The 14,512-nt window shown below is 36.9% G+C and overlaps 2 long non-coding RNA genes across 2 annotated transcripts; one reads left to right on the forward strand and one right to left on the reverse strand.

Annotated features, from left to right (window-relative positions):
- Nucleotides 1–1,972: 1,972 nt before the first annotated feature.
- Nucleotides 1,973–3,601, reverse strand: LOC117416268 (uncharacterized). The gene is made up of 2 exons (XR_004546519.3): nt 3,373–3,601; nt 1,973–3,056 (listed from the first exon to the last, which is right to left on the reverse strand). It is a non-coding gene; the product is annotated as an uncharacterized LOC117416268 (long non-coding RNA).
- Nucleotides 3,602–9,377: 5,776 nt separating this feature from the next.
- Nucleotides 9,378–13,369, forward strand: LOC131737545 (uncharacterized). The gene is made up of 2 exons (XR_009329190.1): nt 9,378–9,484; nt 12,387–13,369. It is a non-coding gene; the product is annotated as an uncharacterized LOC131737545 (long non-coding RNA).
- The last annotated feature ends 1,143 nt before the right edge of the window (nt 13,370–14,512 follow it).

The following is a 14,512-nucleotide window of genomic DNA, read 5'->3' on the forward strand; positions in this document are numbered from 1 at the left end:
TTGAGAGCATCGCCCCTTTCTGAAACAAATTGAATCAAACAATTTCAAGGAATTTTGAATATAGCCACATCCACAGTGAAAACAGCAAAATATTATGGGCTCTTCACCCAAACATTCAAGAGGAGAACAGGTGTGTTTTTTAAATTTATTTGTGATTCTCAAGTAGGAAAGTTATTCCTCTACAGAATCTCCTAATTTCCCAAAGAGAATAAATGAAACTTTATTTCATGTACTCAAGTTCTGTACCACACCTCTACTGTATATTGAATATAGAATGTTTCTCATGCTGCTTTGTGAATGGAGAATAATCCTGAATATCACATTTAGAACCAATTCTCCTCTTTTGTAGCAAAAGGTTTGCTTTTGTGGATCAGGAAAAAAAGTTACAAGAAATAGATGTCTACAATTATTTATTTCAGCAATTTTTTTGCAAAACTCCAAACATGCTAATTCAAATGTAAACTTTTGACTACCACTGTATATATATATATATATATATATATATATATATATATATATATATATATATATATATATAATTTTAAATCTCACTCACTTCACGTGAAGGACCACCCTGGTCACTCACTTCACATGATGGACCACCCTGGTCTTTTCAAAGTATAATTCAAATCAACATTTCTGAGATATTCACTGACGATCCTGTCTCAATATTTCATTCATATACCTGGAGAGTTCCGTGTAGGGTGTTGCATTATCAGGTTCTGGGACCTCCATCCTTGCAATCAACAGTATGTTTGGGAGAGGCAGTGATGGCATGGTAGATGGTACACCAAGTGTCAGGGATATGGGAATGTTGTGCAGATCCACATTGTTTCCTTTGTCACCTGTAAACTTGAGAATACAATTGCTTTTCAATTGAAATGTGAAACCCACTCTGAATTTGACCCCCCACAATTTATTCAGGTGGACCAACAGAATATACAATCATATTCTGAATCTTATTCTAATCAATTAAATATAAAAGTATGGAAAATATACCATTTAGGACATTATAAAATACACTCCTGCAGTTTCCCATAGTTCATTCATCTCTTGCTTCTGAAAAAAAAGTGACTATTAACTAAAATAAAAACCTTTGGATGTACTATACTTGTATGAAATCACTTTCAAACACTGCTGACAGTGGAAAGAGGTTGTACTCTGGAGATCTCAGAAGTTTAGCCAACGGTCCATTTTCAGTTGACAGGACTGTCTCGTCCAGTTCCCAAGTGGAGACATCTGCATCGTTTTCTAGATTTAACGTTTGTCCTGCCATAGAAAACAGAATACAGCTTCATGCCATCCTGTTGCAAGATGTATTTAGCCCACAGTTCAGCTAAAACAAAGCAATTAATATATTCCTGGTAATGGACCTTCAATGAGGTCAAAATGTAATTTAAAACTACAAAGGAGCTGTGTCATAAAAACAGATTACATCATTTCCCTACAAGGTTTACCTAAGCATATGCTTGAAAATGTTAAACACATTTATTTTACAGTTAACAGTTCGGCAACATTAAATACACTGTAATAGATACACCATGCTAAATGCATTGTGACCTAGTAGCACTATTGACTAAGTTTTTTAAACTTAGGAAACAGCTTTTCTTCAAGGTAATATACTAATGTGCAGGGTATTTAATTTCCCACTTTATAATGCATTGCAACATCTTACCACAAGATGTCCGTAGAAGGATGTCTTTAAACTTAAGATTGTAGCTACAATAACTTTTGTTTTATTATTAGAATCTGTTACTACTGATATGCTTTTGACATATGGGATGTTTGTTTCTTTTAATTTTTTTACTCCATTATTGGTTACGTGGGTAGAAAGTTAAAAATCGATTTTAATGTTGCAATAATAAAATTTATAAGAGGTTTCTTCGATGCCACACAATAAAAGGGAAAAAAACAAAAATGTAATATTTTTGAAAAGTAACAGCACATTAAATAAATACATATTAACAGTGGCTTAAATAACTTGTCTTTTTAATATAGTGCATATTACAACCAACACAATCCTATTTCCACATACAGCCTCCATACATTCCAACTACTGACAGAAAGCATAATATTGTCTTGGTATTGTGATACATGTACGAGGAAAGGTATGTAAGGATACAATGTAAAAAACATTGAAAAAGTGGTCACCGTGCCCTAAATCTATAAACATGAAACAGGCAAGCAAGGTACTCAATACAGTCATAATAAATGTACATGCAAAGTTTCATTTTGAAGTATTTGAGCTAGCACCAATCGGATCCCAAGATATACCCTTTCAATCAGCTCAGACAAGCAGATGTTAGTTTCATACAGTTGACACTAAGAACTAAGGAATGTCTAGTACAAGGTTTAATCAACTAAATATTTAATTAAGATGTACAGGCACCTCCACGGTACTATCCCTAGGTTGCCAGGAGATATGCATCCCTCTGGTTGGTGGGGGATTATGAACACAGCATCATATTATTTTCATTAGTACTAGTGCATTTTTCTCTTTAGGGTTCACTGTAACAATAACGGTACATTTTACATCTAAAACACCTTTTATAACAAGAGTTATTCAAGTAACATTTTTTTCAGCTTATACACGGGTGTTGTTTCTTTGTTGTTCATATAAAATAGTGCAGATATGTGTACCAATAATGATTTGTTTTCTTTTCTATTAAAATGTACTTCAACAAAGAAATAATAATAAAAAAATGTAAACAGCACGCGGTTAAGGTTACAAATGTCAATGTACTTGTTTATGACCCCACAGCTTTATTGGTTCGGAGGGACCCCTGTTGCAGCAGATTTGCTGTGCAGGGGTAATGCTGGTATCCAGTCCATGCATATTCAGGCTCCTGGAGTTCAAGTTTCTGAAGATGCATCAAACTGCCTAAGGAATCCACCAGTCCGATGAATACAGCTGCCAGTGACACTATGGTTCCAAACACATAGATTTTCAGGACTCCGTTCATTTTTGGAGACAATGTTTAACTGTTAGTCCAAGGGAGAGTGTTTCTATCACGTAGTGTTTTTGTAATAATTATTCAATCCGGGACAAATGTAACCTGTAAAAACAAGAGAAAGAAAAATGCAGTTGCTGGTAATTTAAGAATATATAGAATCTTAATAAAATACTGCTCCATAACAAACAAAACTAAGGTACAAAATGTGTACAACATATATAAGAAACAAACTAAAACAGTTTACACTACTAAACTAAAATATACAAGTAGAAAAACATTTTTCATTAATATAATAAAACGGAATCTCTGTTATTACAAATGATGAATAAATTTAGAATATACCTGGGATTTAAAAAATATACTCGTTACGTCGTTACGATTTGTGTTTACGGTTTGTGTTTAAATAACAGAAACTTACCCGGTAAGAAGTAGATAAGCACAACTTGTTCCTTTGCTGAACTGAAGAATCGCTTTGCTTTGACGGTTTAAAATGTAAATAGTGTAATATATTAACTCTGCTGAATTTCGTTCTTCCTGCTAGAGTACTTACTTTACGCTTCAAAGAAGCTTATATCCATCCTCTGTGACGTAGTTTCTTAGCTCCTCCTCCTGTCCTTGGTTCATTACGCCCACCATAACATTTTGGGAAGTTCCCAGTCATTCATTTTACTGGAACATTAACCTTGCCCAATATGCCATAAAGTTCAAGAAATTCGTAATTGTGTTTTAACCGGTGCCTATAAAGTTACAGATTTAAAAACATGCGTCTTTTATACTGTTTTGTCTTCATTATTATATACTATCCCTTTTATTTTGCATGGATGAATAGAAATTTTATCCCAACGACATATACTTATTTAATCAACGGGTGTGCAGTACGCTCCAATAATGGGATGATAGGGATTCATTATCTTCAGAATTTTAACTTCTGATCCTCTTGGAATTGTAATTCAGTTTGAACAATCAAATATTCCTCATACATAACAAAACATGTTAGTGGTCCAAAACACTCTTAGTAGGACAGACTTTAAATCAACATGCAGATCTTCTTTTAGGATTTACCATGCAGAATTATTTAAAGAAAAAGGTCTGTTCGAAGTAAAGTTGTTTTTTTTTCAAGAGAACTGTCTTTGAAAAGAAAGTTATCTATTTCCTGTCAGTCCCGTTGGTGTTTTGCCAACATAAACAAGTGCAGATGCCACATGCTAAGGGATGAACTCATTTGTGTTTTTTAACTTTCACCTAGAACTCACACGGGACACATTAGCTGTACAACTGGAATTTTGCTCAATGGAATTTAATTACTTTTTAGACTGGTGGTTTGGAGGTTTGAGGAGATCAGTTCAGCCTCCTACTCTCTGATGGCAGCTTTTAGCAAGGCTGAGATGTTAGGAAAAGACACCTATGCCAGGTAATACCCATGGCTCCTATTTATCATTAACAGTACTAAGTATCCTCACAAATGAAAAATGTCTCTACACATACATATGTCTCTACACAATGTTAAAATGGCATATTTTTCTTCAGTGGACATACTAGGAATTGAAATCCACACATCTTGCCATTGCCCTTTACAAGGGAATACTACAGATTAGCTGTGTTGATTTGATATTGCTAGTAATAAATTGTTTACTATAATTAAAATTGTTTGTCTTAGTAATATTGATTCAATGTCTGCATATCTACTAATAATTCATTGTCAGAACCTAATCTCTGTTCTATTTCATTAAAGTGAGAAAGTAAAGATCTGACGATTTCCATTACACGAGAGTAGATGTTAAAACTTCATGCTGATTTGAACTCGGCTCTCGCCAAGATAAAGTGGGAAAGTAAAGATCTGACTATGACATTAGGGTCAATACTCCAAGTGTCCAGTGACCTTAATTCATAAAGCAGAAAGTACTAGTTTTGCATTGCACATTAAAGAGTATGGTTTGCACATTTATCGTAGAAGTTGATAAATGGGATTTAAGTCATACCTAAGCAATAGTTTCCAGCATAAAGACACATGTAATAACTACTGGGCCTTCAGCACCAACACCAACAAATGACTTATTCAGTGCTCAAGAATCCTGCTCCCAATTGGAGTTGGTGGCACACAAATGTAGAAAGCCTGTGGGGGCTTGGTGGGCTTTGCAGTTTGCACTGAGCTTTTACAGGCAGTGGTCTCAGATGCACAAAAAGAGATGATAATTGTTCTTTTGGGAAATAATCTCTTCACCAGCAACACATGCTTCCAGTATTTAGTTCACACTTTTAGCCTGCTTCCAACATTTTGCAGAGTAAAGATAACAAGTTTATGGGAAATAATCACACTCAATCATGGACAAGAGTTGTATTTTAATACTGGCAGAAGCCATTTATATCCTATTGATGTTAAAACAAAGTAACCTATTCTTCTATTGAACAACTTTTGACACCACAATTTACAAACCTGTAAATTCCCAGTACAGCCTTTCACTGCTCCAAAGCTGCTTACTAATTAGCCTTGCACATCTTTCTGCTGTTCTGAAAATTAAAATATTTCAAATGAGTAACTTGGGTCAAAGGGCAGCATACTCTAGTGTAGACAACCACACATGTCCTGAGCCTGTACTTTCAGTAGTAATGCACTTCATGTTCTAATTTTAAACTTGACCTTCAGTCCTGACTGACTGATCAGAAGTCTTTGGTAACAACTAGCTTGGAGTAACTGGTTCTTCCCAGAATTAAATGTGCCTCTAGGGAAACCCAAGCCTGGACGGGGAAATTAACAAAGCATTTATTTAGATAGATTTGGTGGTTATTCTTGCAATAATCCTATTCCCCCCCCCCCCCCCCCCCCCCCAGTAGAATGAATTTACTGTTCACTTCTATAATTTCAAGGGGACAAGCTTAACTCCAAACATGTAGTGCTTAAAACAAGCAGATTGAATACAAGGGTTTCCAGTGTGTTGTGAGATTCGCTCCTCTTCATAACTCCCTTCAGGGCAATAATAGCAGGGAGTAAAGCAAACATGTTCTTACACGTTTTGAACAAAGAACAGATACTGCACAGGTGCCTGCTTGAATAGTACTGTGTAATCATTACAAAAAACATTCACACAGCAGTTCAAACCAGACCTCCAGTTTGTGGGATAGATTTTATTGCCCTTGGTGAGCTGCACGACTGGGGTCTGTTTTTAATTAACCTCTAAATACCCCCAGCTCTTAACTCACAGTGATGGCAAGACTCCTGTTGCATAGCAGTTTCACCCATTCCCGGTTTTTAGGGTAGACAGAAAGGATGGACACATCGCAGCAGTGTGGAGTAGTGGTTAGGGCTCTAGACTCTTGACTGGAGGGTCGTGGGTTCAATCCCAGGTGGGGGAAGCTGCTGTACCCTTGAGCAAGATACTTTACCTAGATTGCTCCAGTAAAAAAAAACAAACAACTGTATAAATTGGTAATTGTATGTAAAAATAATGTGTAAAAAATAAAGTGATATCTTGTAACAATTGTAAGTTGCCCTGGATAAGGGCGTCTGCTAATAAATAAATAATAATAGTTTGTTATTAGCCACAGCCATGTGACAATATATTTGGGGGGGGGGGGGGGGTTTACATTGATTACCATAGCTTCTTTTGTTGTTGCAAAAAAAACTGTTTTATGTAAAGAGAAATGCAATAATTATTTAGACAAGTTTTTTGATTAGCTGTATTTAAACATTGCAGACCTAGATACAGGTCTAGGAAACAGAACTCCACTTAAAACAGTAGACCACTCTAGTAATATATTATAGGAAAGATAACTCCACTTAAAACAGTGGACCACTCTAGTAATATATTATAGGAATGATAACTCTGTGCAAACTACAGTTTGATGACTGTGCTAATTTGCATATGTTCCATTCAAAGCTTGATGGTTCCTGGAATCATTAGTTGTTGGTGCTCTGTCTGAGCAGGTGTTGCAATCTCTTTACCACATCACACCCACTGAACTCAATTGCCTTGAGTACTGTCTGACCTCCTACCTAGTTTCTACAGTGTACAGAACATACACAATTCTGCATTCAAGTACAACCAATGAATCATTGGTTTAAAATGAAATCAACTGTCATTTCTTTTTAATTTCTCAATTTAGTTCTTATGGTCCTTACATAGGATCAGGAGTGGATGTTGCTAGCATACAGTGTACATACATTCAACTAATATGTCTAAATAAACATTTTCCTAAAATATGATTGTAACAGGGCGAGCAGCCCTGTATATTGTTTATTTATTTTTAGATCGGGGTCTCCCCCTCCGCCCCTGTGCAGATTGTTTTGTATTGTTTATTTATTTTTATTGTATTATATTTATGACGGCGAGCGCCGTATGTTTTACTCTGGGAAGCCCCATCCACAACATAATTAAAACTCGTGCAGAAGGTGGCCATCTCCCGAATTAATTAGGTGATTTAATTTGTTGCTAATCGGGAGATGGTCACCTGTTATAAAAAGCCTGCAGCTCTCTAGCTCGAGGTGGGGTGTTGGAAGAGGAGAGGAGAGGAGAGGAGAGGAGAGGAGAGGAGAGGAGAGGAGAGGAGAGGAGAGGAGAGGAGAGGAGAGGAGAGGAGAGGAGAGGAGCAAAACGAAATGTAAAGATTCCAGGAACAGTGACAGCAACTGCCCAGCCTGACCGGGATCGTATTATTTATTGTTTATTTTGTGTTCGTGATTTGTTTTTGTTTAACCTTTTATTTTGCTCTGTGAGCGAGTGTTTATTTTTGTTTAAATATTTTATTTTTGGATTCTTTAAATAAAACGGCGCACGCGCCACTGCACCGTACCTTTTGTTTTTGTTGTCCCTTCTTCTGCCGTGACGTCACCACTCGTCCATTCCTGTCACAATGATTCTATAAGATTATCAAAGTTGTATAAGCTCAATGGCACATATTTTTAAGCATAACTACAGACCATCTGATATATATATTTTTTATATACTAATCAGATTCTCCCTTATTTACTATATGTGTTACTAAAACAGTAGAAGGACAAAATCAAGCTTTATTCACAAAATAAAAAACTGAAATTCTTAAATGTACAGTAAGCCTTGATTAGTTCTTAAAGTTCATCATAGAATCAAAAAAACTGACCAAGGTTTTAAAGCGCCTGTCATTTAAAACATTAATGCAGCTGAACATTTAGAATAGATGTGGCTATATTTGATCTTATATTACTGCTGGAACCCACTGAACTCCCTCTGTTGTTACATTGGCCCGGCGCTTTTGTGTTACAAACAGCTGTAACTGAATAGCCAGACTAATTGAAAACACACTTCCAACTGTTGACTTTTCTCTTCTTTGGCAAAACTGTCAATGTAAATGCCAGGCAACATCTTGGACACAATATCACAAAAGCATGTGGTAAATTCTGCTTAAATCAGACAAAAGAAAGTGTAAAAGCCATATTTCTGTACTAAAGGTTTATTTACTGGGACTTGCATGTCTTTATTAAAAATAAATACAAAATTGCATTTCCAGTTATACAATTATCTACACTAAAATAAAAGTTACCAGCAGTATGTTACCAGTAGACATTTGTGCTTAACAGTGTATCCTAACTGTTATCATATATGTGATCATCTCAAACTTTTGTCCTTCATTTTATATTTGTGTGGCAGAATGAGGGTACTGGTCTGTGTATATGTGTGTTTTGTAGTGGTGGTGGGTAATTAAAGGGTTAATTCACCAGCACTTTAAAAACATGTGAGAATGTGGTGGAGGGTTTAATTGATTAAGTGGGTGTAAATTGCTGCACAGGTGTGTGTATATAAGGGAGCACTGAGAGCACAGGTTTAGTTGGTGTTAGGATTCTCTGATCCTGTGTGTGCGTGTGCGCGTGCGCGAGATCTGGGTTTGTTTAAACTGTTTATTTTGTTTGTTTTATTTAATAAATATGTGCCATAGCGCTTTTCCCTGCACATCCTGACTCTGAGTCTTCTTACCCCGGTCAGCCTGTCACACTTTGTTCTGCAGAGAGATCCCCAGCACAGAACATAATGTAATTACAGGCCACGATGAATCACAGTGTTCTGTGAGTCACCAAGGACATTTTATCAATGGAACTACTTTGGAATAAAAACTTAACTATATATTTTTTACATATCCAAAAGGTATTACAATTAAACCCACATTCTTATCTATACCTTGTTGAAAATGTCAGCAATATACACTGATCAGAACAAGTGGTCATGCCGATGGAAGAGGCTGTAATGCTGGCCATGAGCTGGAAATAGCTGGTTCAATAGCTATTGAAATTCCTTTGTTGTAAACTGATATCATTTTCTATGTGTATGTACTTCTTGTAAGCATTTATCCAGGGTTTTAAATGCCATCCGAGTAACAATAATTGTGTGTTCCAATTCTCAACTCAACAACCATCAAAGTCATCAAGGTTGTAAGACCAGAGCAGCAAAACGCAAGCTAGTCGATTGCTTTTGTTTTGAATGCATGGGGGTACTAGACACATTGTGAATGGGATATCTCAGCGGTGAAATGACGGATTCGAAAAATTCCTTCGCTGTTTGACGGTAGGAAAACAACGATTTTGATATCGAGTCAGCTTTTTTTCTCTTTTGCTTTTGTAATAATATTAAAAATGAGTTATGGAATATAATATTTACGTGCAGTTCCGTGTTCCGCCCGCAGGACTAGAGGGCGTAAGTTAAATAGTAATCATAAGTGTTCAACATTTAAAACATGTTACTGAAAATGTATATTAAAGCAGTGACTAAGGTTGCAAATAAACCAGAACTTTTTAATTTAGGGAACCCCCTCCCTAAATTAATGCTGGACTATTCCACCCCTCCCCGACACAAAATTGGGCTATTTGTTGTCCAATCAATAAAGGCTTGGTGTACGATAGCGAGACACTGGGTTTCATTCACATAGGTACTAGTATATGAATATAAGAGTATATATATATATACTACTCCACATTGATAAAGAAAAAAAAAATCATATAGAATATAACTAAGTACGATTTACAGAGAAAAACAGATTAATCTCAGTTGCATAAGTATTCAACCCCTTTGCTACTACAGCCCTAAGTCAGCTCAGGTACAAATTATTTGTTTGAAAGGTCACAAAATTAGTGAAATGGTTTCAGCCTGTGTGTACTCAAAGTGATTCAACTTGTAGATAATTTCCCTCCGGTATATAAAGACTTTCAAGCTGCAAATCACATAGTGATCCAACAAAGCAACCATGAAGACCAAGGAGCTTTCGAAACAAGTCAGGGATAAAGTGGTAGATGGGCACAGAGCAGGAGAAGGGTACAAGAAAATTTCAAAGGCGTTGATTATCCCTCTCAGCACAGTGAAGTACATCATTAAGAAGTGGAAGATGCATCATACCACCCAGACACTACCCAGATCAGGTCGTCCTCCCAAACTGAACAGCTGGACAAGCAGGAAACTGGTTCAGGATGTAACTCTGAAGCCAAAAATGACCTTGAGAGATGTGCAAAGTTCTGTGTCTGAGATAGGAGTCAGTGTTCACACATCAACAATAAGCCGGTCCCTACACAAAGCTGGCCTGTATGGACGGGTGGCAAGAAAGAAGCCATTACTCAAAAAGCCTAATCTTAAAGCACGTATGAAGTTTGCGAAAAAGCATGTAGATGATGCTGCAGACATGTGGAAAAAGATTTTGGTTCAGGCGAAACAAAAATGGAACTTTTCGTTCTAAATTCCAAGCGTTACGTCTGGCGCAAGCCCAACACTGCACATCACCCAGTCAACACCATCCCAACTGTCAAACATGGTGGTGGCAGCATCATGTTATGAGGATGCTTCTTTTCAGCACAGACTAGGAAGCTTGTCAGGACAGAGGGGAGAATGGCTAGGGGGTGATTACTTATGCAAATCACTGTGTGTCTGTGTGAGTCTCTCTCTCTCTCTCGCTCTCTCTCTCGCTCTCGCTCTCGCTCTCGCTCTCGCTCTCTCTCTCTCTATAACATTTATTTATTTATTTATTTAATTTTTTTTAATGTGGAAAAACTACATTGATAATACTTTCTTGTGTTTTGACCGTGAAGGTTCAAATACACTACAGGGAGGAGCACTATACAGTCTGACATATAAGTGCACCCCCCCCTCGACAGTCCCAATATGTATGTAATTTACGTTTTAACGGATTATGTGGTACAATAAGCCACCTCACCCATTCAAGAAGTGCTCAATCAGAATAATGACCATGCTTGTAGAAACAGCATGTGTTCGTCTTCACCCCTCCCGAGTCAGCGCAGGGGTGGTAGCGGTGAGCTGAGCCTAAAAAATAATTGGACATTCTAAATTGGGAGAAAATAATAAAAAATAATTGGCAACGACTAAATTAAAAAAAAGAAAACCCAATGAAGCTCCATATTAGGTACTTTTGAATAGCCCTAATGACTAAGATCTGAAAATTATTATTATTATTATTTATTTCTTAGCAGACGCCCTTATCCAGGGCGACTTACAATTGTTACAAGATATCACATTTTACATTATACAGCTATTGCATTATTTTACATACAATTACCCATTTATACAGTTGGGTTTTTACTGGAACAATCTAGATAAAGTACCTTGCTCAAGGGTACAACAGCAGTGTCTCCCACTGGGGATTGAACCCACAACCCTCCGGTCAAGAGTCCAAAGCCCTAACCACTACTCTACACTGCTGGTATTTAAAGAGGAAGTAGTGTCAAATAACATTTTGTACTGTCACCTATGCTATGTTAAGGTACTATGGCTATGAGCACAGCAGCTGCACTTCAGTTCTAGTTTACTGTCATTGATTTATGTAATGTTGGCGAGAACAGCCACTGTGTCTATATGTTTGTAAGCTCCAGCATCATCTAGTGAACAGCAGTGTATTGACAGCAAAACAAAACGAAACTTGGAGCTAATCACTAGATGGTGCTTCTGGCTCTTACTTCTAAAGACGCTTTAGTTGATCGGTGTTAAATATAGCAAGCACCACCCAGTAATTCTTAATGGATTGGTTTCATGATCCTTTTACATAGTTTCAAACCCCTGGTAATGTGTAGGTTATTTACTAGAAGTAAAACCTCTTTAAGTGGATCACAGCATACAATTGACAAACATGAGTTAGGGACCAGTTGTAGGTGGTAAATTGCTTTCAGGGTTGTTGGAATCCCAAACTGATCAACAGGTGTCAGATGTCAGACAGTGATGAGAGCAATTCCTTGTTTGAAGTGGAGTGGCGATACGGTAAAGTGTGTTTCCAAGCATCCAATGGAATGTACCTTACAGTTAAACCAATTGGACTTATCACAGCCAGTTCTCCTGAAGTCGGTAAGATTTTCATACTGGCATTGTACTTTTTATGTACTGTACGTTTAACTGTAGAATTTGGACTGAGCAATGAAACCTAAATTAGTATGCCATCACCTAACTAAACCGTTTATCTTTTGTACCTTTTTAGGGCCAAATGAACAGTTTGTGGTACAGCTGGCAAATCGGCCCTTCTTGATCATGCGTGGTAAATGTGGCTATGCTGGTAAATCTATCCACCATGCTGTTTTGCAGTGCAACTTGACCCCAGTATGGCTGCCATCTTAGGTCACAGGTCAAAGTGAAGGGTGTCGTTGAATTTGGCCTACGAAGTTGCCATTACAAATGCTTATTTTCTAAAAAAAAAAAAAACATTTTTTAAAGTTCCTCTTCCTCAGGGGACAGAATCCTAAACAAGAGTGCATCACGCAACACTTGTTGGTTTTATGTCAGTATTTTAGAAACCATTACTGTTACTTTAATAATAGAAAAATGACTTACAAGCACTGTGACAGAGATCACATGATTCTTGGTGTTAGATCTCCCCCTGACCTGTGAGGGCGCTGTGTACAGGGAACAGAGTAACTTGGACTAGTTGGCCCGACAATTCATTCCCAGGGTTCGGCAGAAGTCGGCCATCTAGAAAGGGGACGGAGCTAAACCATTAACACAGAAGGTTAACGGCATGGCATCCACGGATTGGAGGAGTGGATGTGCTAGTTAACCAAGGGGTCACGGTTGACAGTATAAAAAGGGGACGTTGTGATGCGATCTGTCTATCTGTCTAAAGTCTACTGTTTGAATTGTTTGTTAGATTAGATGGCTAACACGATCTGGAGCTGTCGCCCACGGCCAGCACAAAAACTCGGACAACAGAGCAAAAAGAAATGTATTTTCACCACCCGCACTGCAGCACTCACTGGGAGAGGTGACCGTGATGTGTTTAATGTTTAGACTTTGTTATTGTTTACGGGACTGCAAACCTTCATAATTCCCTGTGCAATACACATCGCTGTGTATTGCCAGCTGCGTATTGCCAGCTGCGTATTGCCAGCTGCGTATTGCCTGTCCTTCTATTTGTTTTCTGTTTGGTCATCAGACCCCTGGATTAAAATAAACTAATTTTCACCCATACTTTCTTGTCTGTCTCTTCATTATTGGATTACCACACTACACCTGTATGTAGCACTTACCACTTTGCCACAAGCACACATTTGAATTGTTAAAATATCAAACAATTCGTTTTAAATGTGTATTATAATAATAATAATAATAATAATAATAATAATTAGTAGTAGTAGTAGTAGTAGTAGTAGTCGTCGTAGTAGGACTACAACATTATAATTGGAGCCCTGTGAATTATTATTTTTTGTTTAATTTTCATTTTATTTTTCACAAATTTCATTTTATCCGCTAAAAATGTTGTTTTATTTCGTTTTATTACAGATATACATTCATAAAATAACTCAAATAGATGTATATAAATAAAAACAAAGTATACATCAAGTTTCAACTATATATATATTTTTTATTAAACATTATCCGCTTTTTTTTAACATTTTGATAAATATACCTAGTATAGAAAAATAATTCAGTTACCATAATTTCTCATTAACGGCAGTAATGGTAACGTACGTGAAGTCCCCCACAATAAGATAAAATAAAATATATATATAGTTATACTGCTCTATTATTGTGGGGCTGTCATAATAATTGCACATACAGCAATCTACCTATTATACACACATATACACATACATACACCGTTACAAAAAAATATCCAAAAGTACTACTGCAAGTGTGCCAAAATTAGATAGCACCAATAGGACCATAACTACTTGCAGTAGCCTATATTACTTTTTTGTAAGGGATATACCAAAACAGTCCTAAACTGAAAGTATAAGTGCTCTGGATGATAAAATTTATGCAAAAATAACAATTAATGATTTTTTTAAATGTATTTATTAAAAACAAAAAATAAATCCTTCTGTAAAATAAATACATTCAGACATGTTTACAAAATACGAAATAGGCGTATACAAATACTCTCATTCCCGCTTCCAAACACCCTCTATATACAGTGCATCGCATCCCATCGCACTCTATTGCACCTGGAGTGATCAGCGATCATCACACAATCGGATTGCAAGCGATCGGATTGCATCGAAATCGCATAGTGCATCGTGGCCTTTACAGTAAACTAATGTGATCCATCTGCATCGCCATCCATTTGCGTTTCTTTCCATCTGATGATGTAGATATCCTTCTGTCAGGTGT

Source organism: Acipenser ruthenus, chromosome 7, assembly GCF_902713425.1.
Source record: "Acipenser ruthenus chromosome 7, fAciRut3.2 maternal haplotype, whole genome shotgun sequence".
Taxonomy (NCBI): domain Eukaryota; kingdom Metazoa; phylum Chordata; class Actinopteri; order Acipenseriformes; family Acipenseridae; genus Acipenser; species Acipenser ruthenus.